This window comes from Austrofundulus limnaeus, unplaced genomic scaffold (assembly GCF_001266775.1).
Source record: "Austrofundulus limnaeus strain Quisiro unplaced genomic scaffold, Austrofundulus_limnaeus-1.0 Scaffold765, whole genome shotgun sequence".
Taxonomy (NCBI): Eukaryota; Metazoa; Chordata; class Actinopteri; order Cyprinodontiformes; family Rivulidae; genus Austrofundulus; species Austrofundulus limnaeus.
This window is the reverse complement of record NW_013953167.1, coordinates 119,207-126,226: the sequence shown is the minus strand read 5'-3', so window position 1 is coordinate 126,226 and position 7,020 is coordinate 119,207. Positions and strand designations below refer to the sequence as shown.

At 42.0% G+C, this 7,020-nt stretch overlaps 1 protein-coding gene and 1 long non-coding RNA gene across 5 annotated transcripts in view; one reads left to right on the top strand and one right to left on the bottom strand.

Annotated features, from left to right (window-relative positions):
• Nucleotides 1–3,214, bottom strand: part of spp1 (secreted phosphoprotein 1) — a 12,519-nt gene extending 9,305 nt beyond the window's left edge. For all 4 annotated transcript variants that reach the window (XM_014028453.1, XM_014028456.1, XM_014028455.1 and 1 more), the window contains exon 1: nucleotides 2,953–3,214. The gene's annotated coding sequence lies outside the window, so the exon portion shown is untranslated. The remainder of the gene's footprint in view (nucleotides 1–2,952) is intronic.
• The window catches only part of LOC106532414 (uncharacterized), a 17,637-nt gene that overhangs the window by 6,005 nt on the left and 4,612 nt on the right, over nucleotides 1–7,020 (top strand). The window lies entirely within an intron of this gene.

The following is a 7,020-nucleotide window of genomic DNA, read 5'->3' as shown; positions in this document are numbered from 1 at the left end:
TGGTTAACTATGATGCTAACATGTCCTTATCACTGTGAGGGTCATGTTCTTAACTATCAAACTAGGACATTGTTTGGTGTTCAATTTTTTTCTACATTGTTTTAGATTAAAATTACAGAAACACACATTCTTGTATACGTATCATTGTGAGGACCAGAGTTATGACCTTCCAAGTGGGGACATTGTTGTCTGATGGACATTTATTCTTAAAGTTTGTTTTGAGGGTTGAGGTTTGCTTTATGGTAATGATAGATTAAAGTTAAACATGGTTAACTATGATGCTAACATGTCCTTACCATTGTGATTGTCTTCAAAGTGGGGACATTGTTGTGTGGTTGACATTAAATGTCAACCAGAATAAAATTTATTCTTTAAAAAGTTTGTTTTGAGGGCTGAGGTTTGGTTTTTGGTAAAGATGACCTGGAGTTAGAGCAATGCACGATTCGCTATAATGCTAAAATGCTGTCATTGTTGTGAGGGACGTGTTCTTAACCATCAAAATTCTTGTCTAGTTTTCTTCTTCTCCATTCAAAATGTTTTGATAGTTTGGTTTTATTGTTGGATTAAAGTTAGAGTAAAACTTAATTAGATTTAACTGCTAAAATACGCTCATCTTTATGAAGGTTAAACTCTTACCTTTTAATGTAGAACATTATCGTCTGGTTTTATTTCTCTTTTATTTAGTTTGGGTTTGATAGTAATGATTGGAGTAAAGCACTGTTAGCTCATCTGTAATGCTAAAATGTCCTCAGGGCCTTTTTCTTAACTATCAGAGGATATTATGTTTGCTTTACAATTTTTTCTGTATCGTTTTAGATTAAAATTACAGTGACACACATTTTTGTATACCTATCATTGTGAGGACCAGAGTTATGACCTTCAAAGTGGGGACATGGTTGTCTGATGGACATTTATTCTTAAAGTTTGTTTTGAGGGTTGAGGCTTGGTTTATGGTAATGATAGATTAAAGTTAAACATGGTTAGCTATGATGCTAACATGTCCTTATCATTGTGAGGACCATATTATTGGCCTTCGAAGTGGGGACATTGTTGTCTGGTTGACATTTATTCTTTAAAAGGTTTGTTTTGAGGGCTGAGGTTTGGTTTATGGTAAARATAGCCTAAAGTTAAAGCAATGCATGATTAGCTTTAATGCTAAAATGCTGTTATTGTTRTGAAGGATAGGTTCAATCAACATTCTTGTCTAGTTTTTTCCTTTCCAATGAAATTGTTTTGATAGTTACAGTTTTTGTATTGGCAGATTAAAATTTGTTCAGTATAACTGCTAAATGTGTTCATGTGTTTGAGGGTTATACTCTTGTCCCTCAATGTGGAACATTCTTTTCTGGTTTTCTTTACAAACCAAACTTTGTTTTGATGGTTGCAGTTTAATTTTACTGTGTTGGATTAAAGTCAGAGGAACATGCATTCTTGCACACCTACTGTTGTGAGGACCGTGTTTTTGACCTTCGAAGTGSGTACGTTAGTTGACAGTTTGTTTTGAGGGTTGAGGTTTGGTTTTATGGTTATGTTAAATACGAGTTAAATGAGTGGTTAACTGTAATGGTGTGTGTACTTTTGTTCACTGAACTTTGTGAAAATCAGACTATTACAGTKGCAACATTCTTATCTTTTTAAGTCTTTTTTAGGTTATAGGTTGGTCTGTGGCTATAATAGTTAAAACTTGGTGTCATAGTTAGCTGTAATGCTAATAAGTGTTCTTGTACACTCTGTGTGTGGGAACCATATTCTTTAAAACAAAGTGGAGACATTGTTTTTTATGTTTTGGTTTTCTAAAAAAAATTGTTTTGATTATTCTGTTTTAGTTTTATGGTTGTGATAGATTAGAGTAATGCATGGTTAGCTATAATGCTAACATGCTGTTATCTTTGTGAGGACCATGTTAGTGTGTGTCATTGTAGAGTGTGTTTATGTGTGTGTTCTTATCCAGCTGTTTCTGTGAGAACAAAGTTTTTGATCTTAACAGCGGGGACATTCTTTGTCTGGTCTACACTAGACTGTTTTAAAGGATATGATTTRATTGTTACTTTAAATTAATAAAGTTGGTTTTAATAAAAGATGATAACTACATTACTACAATTGATACAGATAGTTGAGCAGCAAARTCTAACATTACTAAAGTAAATAAAAAACAACTGTCAGCAATAAAACATAACGTATCAGCTCAAAACTTAAAATGTTGGAGTTAATAATGTTACACATTTATTGAGTTTATTGTCCCTGCTGTTATTAACATTTCTTTAAGACAGACAAACAGAGCTACTCTGTTTTCAGCTGAAAATAGTACCAAAAAGATTGTAAAACATTTTATAATCTACAATAAAAACACAGAATCTTCAATAAAAGTGGATTTTACAAGTTTGAATTGAAGTTTATATGAAAGTTGGTCGTAAAAAATCTAAGTTATTCAAAATCTTTTAATGTGGATCTTAGACTTCGGTCTAAAACGACATATTAAAAACTAAAAAAGTTCATTTAAATGAAATGAGTTGTAAAAGTTACATCAAATGGCTAAGTTTAGATTATAATAAAGGTTATATTTTTAGAAGGGTTTAAAATTAAAWTAAGTTCCACTTTCATTTGTTAGTTTGTGTTAACAAGAAAAACTCCAACTAAAAACTATTTCCTCTAATCAGCTAAGAGTAAAGTTTCTCRGCTGATAAATTTAAATCTTATTGAGACACAAGAGCATAAACCAATTACACAAACAAGGACCAGTCATTTGTGTAACAAAGCAAACATTTTCTGTCGCATTAATTTAGTTAAATTAAGCTTTTTTTAGATAAATAAATCAACATTTATCTGTTATTGCATCATAAAACYTGTTCAGTTTTTAACTCAAACTGCTTCACATAAACTGAAAACTTAACATTTGCAGAAAAGTCTTAAGACTGAATACAGAAAGAAAAACCTTGATGAATTTGCTCTGACCTTGTTTGCAGTTGAAGGAAGCTGCAGGATTTTAGCAGAACTCTGTTTTTTTAAATCTCCTGGTCCTCTGAGTCGATGCTGCTGCTGCTGAAGTCGAGGCTCCCGGTTGGTTTATAAAGCCTTCAGCCTCCAGCAGCAGCCAATCCCTGCAGAGCTCGTGACGTTATGAGGTTAACCACACCGTGGTCCACCTCTCCTCTTCTTCTCCCACTTTTCCTGGCTGAGACTGGTGGCGTAAACACACATGCTCAAAAAACACAGACTTACAACCCAGACATGTGATTGCACTTTTTTTCATGTTTCTGTCTTTCACAGTTTCATATTCACTGTGYGTGGAGTTATTTTAAGGAGCGTGTAGTGACAAGTCGAGGGGAAAACCAGCAGCTTTCAGATGGAGCTGGTATGACAGTGATTCAGCTTCCCCACAGGCAGAAGGACAACATCTGACTGAGAGTTTTCTGGATAATTGAGAATTAGTCTGCAACACCAGACTCATTTGTCTGAACTGTCAAACAAACAGCTGTTTTTATTTTTCTGTTCACAACTTTAACAGAACGTTAACAAAACACCAACTTTTTACTATAAATAGAGGAAAAACGTTTTGCGCAGATATGATTATGTTTGCAGATGACCTGATCTGTGWTGATAACAGGTGGAAGAGATCTTAAAGAGGTGGAGGTATGCAGAGGAATGAAAGTTAGCCRTATCAAAACAGACAACAGGTGTGGATGAGAGTGAGGCAGGTGGAACAGTGAGGCTACAAGAAGCAGAGGTCCCAAAGGTGCAGGACTTCAAGGACGTAGAGTCCACTGTCCAGGAGAAAAGGGARTGTGGTAAAGAGGTGAAGAAGAGGGTCCAGGCAGAATGGAGAATGAAACAAAGTCACTCAAAGATCAGTTGGACTTCACCTGATTCAGTTTGAACAACACGTGCAACCTGAGGTCTGAGGATCAGTTCCTGTGCTCCATCTGTCTGGACCTGCTCACTGATCCGGTCAGCACACCATGTGGCACAACTTCTGTAAAAACTATAGTCTGTTTCAATAATTCTTGAACCGTGAGTGTGATGAGAGATCGGTTCTTCCTTGTGTAAATTTTTGGTCACTACGCAAAAATCATGACCACAGATGAGGGTAGGAACAAAGATTGACCCGTAAACTGATAGCTTCACCTTCTGGCTCAGCTCTCTCTTCACCGTGACAGACTGGTACAACGCCCGCATCACTGCAGACGCAGCACCAATCCACTTGTCAATCTCCCGCTCCATTCTTTCCTCATTCATGAATAAGACTCCGAGATACTTAAACTCCTCCACTTGGGGAAGGACCTCCTCCCCGACCCGGAGAAGGCACCCTACCCTTTTCCAGATCAAGATCATGGTCTCAGATTTGGAGGCACTGATCCTCATCTCGGCCGCTTCACACTCGGCTGTGAACTGCTCCAGTTAGAGCTGGAGATCAGGATCTGATGAAGCCAATAGGACCACATCATCCACAAAAAGCAGAGATGCGATCCTGAGGTCACAAAAATGGATCCCTTCAACACCTTGGTTGCTCCTTGAAATTCTGTCCATACAGCACATATCAACTGGCCTGGTACCCCATACTCCCTTACCAGGGAGGCTCAGAAGTGTGATCCCTCTGTAGTTGGAACACACACTGCGGTCCCCCTTCTTAAATAGGGGGACCACCCTGGTCTGCCAATCCAGGGGAACTGCCCATAATGTCTACGCAAAATTGTAGATTTGCGTCAACTAACGCAACCCCACAACATCAAGAGCCTTTAGGAACTCCGAGTGAATCTCATCCACCCATGGCACCTTGCCACAGAGGAGCTCTGCCCACTGACCCACAATGTCCTGAGTTGAGGTCAGCAACGCACCATCCCCATCATAAACATTGTTGGTGGTGAACCACTTTCGTCCCCCTGAGACGCCGGATAGTGGACCAGAATCACCCAGAAGCTGTACGGAAGTCTTTTTCCAGGGCCCCTCCGAACTCCTTCCACACCCGAGTTTTTTGCCTCAGCGACCACCCGAGCCACAATCCGCTTGGACTGCCGATACCTATTGACTGCTTCCGGAGTCCCACAGGCCAAAGAGACCCGTTAGGACCCCTTCTTCAGCCTGACAGCATCCCTCACCGCCGATGTCCACCAGCTGGTTTGAGGGTTGCCGCCTCGACAATGGAGGTATGGAACAYGGCCCACTCAGACTCAATGTCCCCCACCTCCTCCGGAACGTGTTCAAAGTTCTCCCGGAGGTCTGCGTTGAAGCTTCGTCTGATGGGAGACTCTGACTGATGTTCCCAGCAGACCCTCACTATACGTTTGGGTCTGCCAGGTCTGACCGGCATCCTACCCCACAAACAGAGCCAACTCACCACCACGTAGTGGTCAGTTGACAGCTCTGCCCCTCTCTTCACCTGAGTTTTCAAAACATGTGGCCACAGATCAGATTAAATGACAACGAAGTCGATCATTGAACTGCGGCCTAGGGTGTCCTGGTGCCAAGAGCACATATGGACACCCTTATGTTTGAACATGGTGTTCATTATGGACAATCCATGATGAGAACAGAAGTCCAATAACAAAACATCACTTGGATTCAGGTCAGGGGGGCGTCCCTCCCAACCACGCCCCTCCAGGTCTCACTGTCATTACCCACATGAGCGCTGAAGTCCCCCAGCAGAACGAGGGAGTCCCCGTTAGRAGCGCTCTCCAGCACCTCCTCCAAGGACTCCAGAAAGGGTGGGTAATCTGAACTGCTGTTAGGCGCATAGGCACAAACAACAGTCAGGATCCGTCCCCCCACCCATAGGAGGAGGGAGGCTACCCTCTCATTCACCAGGGTGAACCCCAACATACAGGCACCGAGATGGAGGGCAATAAGTATGTGCATTTCTGCTTGGCACCTCTCAGCATGGGCAACTCCAGAGTGGAAGAGTGTCCAACCCCTCTGGAGGAGACTGGTTCCAAAGACAGAGCGGTGCATTGAGATGAGTCCAACTATATCTAGTTGGAACCTCTCAACCTCACACACCAGCTCAGGCTCCTTCCCCACCAGAGAGGTGACATTCCACGTYCCTAAACCAGCTTCTCTAGCCAAGGATCAGACTGCCAACATCCCCACCTTCGACCACTGCCCAACACACATTGCACCTGACCCCTATGGCCCCTCCCACAGGTGGTGAGCCCATGGGAAGRAGGACCACATCTCCTCTTCAGTTTATACCCGGCAGGGCTCCATAGGCATAAGCCTGGCCACCAGGTGCTTACCAGCGTGCCCTATTTCCACGCCTGTCTCCAGGGTGGAGCCCAGGTGACCTGCATCCGGGTGAGGGAACACTGAATCCATTTATTGCACTCGTCATAAGAAGACTTTGTCTGATCCCTCACCTAGGACCTGTTCCTTGGGTAACCCTACCGGGGGGCATGAAGCCTCTGACAAGATAGCTCCTAGGATCACTGGGACACTCAAACCTCTCCACCACGTAACTTGGCAGTCTAGGTAGGGGGCAGTCTTTTATTTTACATTCTGATCATTGCAGTCATATGGTTTAAAAAGAGAATGACTGTTAATGTGTCGTATCATATGAGGCCTTTCTGTCTGCATAACAAAGGTGGTTCCATTCAAATGTCTGAAGTAAAAGGTACCACCTGCAGGGGTATGACCAGGAAGTCAGACATGTTAAGATGTTGATTTGTCATTATTCAGTTATTATTATTCAGTCATCTCTTAGATTCAGCCTGGCACAGACGCCAGCTGCTAGACAGGGTGTTATTGTTGTTATTGCTGTCCTGATAAGACCAAGGCCTTTTCCACTCTGAGCCCTGCTGTGTGGCTGCTGTRSGCCTGGTTGGAGTCGGATGASAATAAAGCCTTCTGAAAGAGAACCAACTKGTTTTCTGATGTTTTATTCAGGCTTCCAATTTATTGATCAGGATTTTATTTACAGGACACCATAAAAAGAAAAGTGGTACCACTCTGCTTTCTGAGGCACCTTAGAGCAGTGTTTCCCAAAGATGGGGTCGGGACCCAAAGTGGGGTCCCGAAACTTCAAGGTGGGGT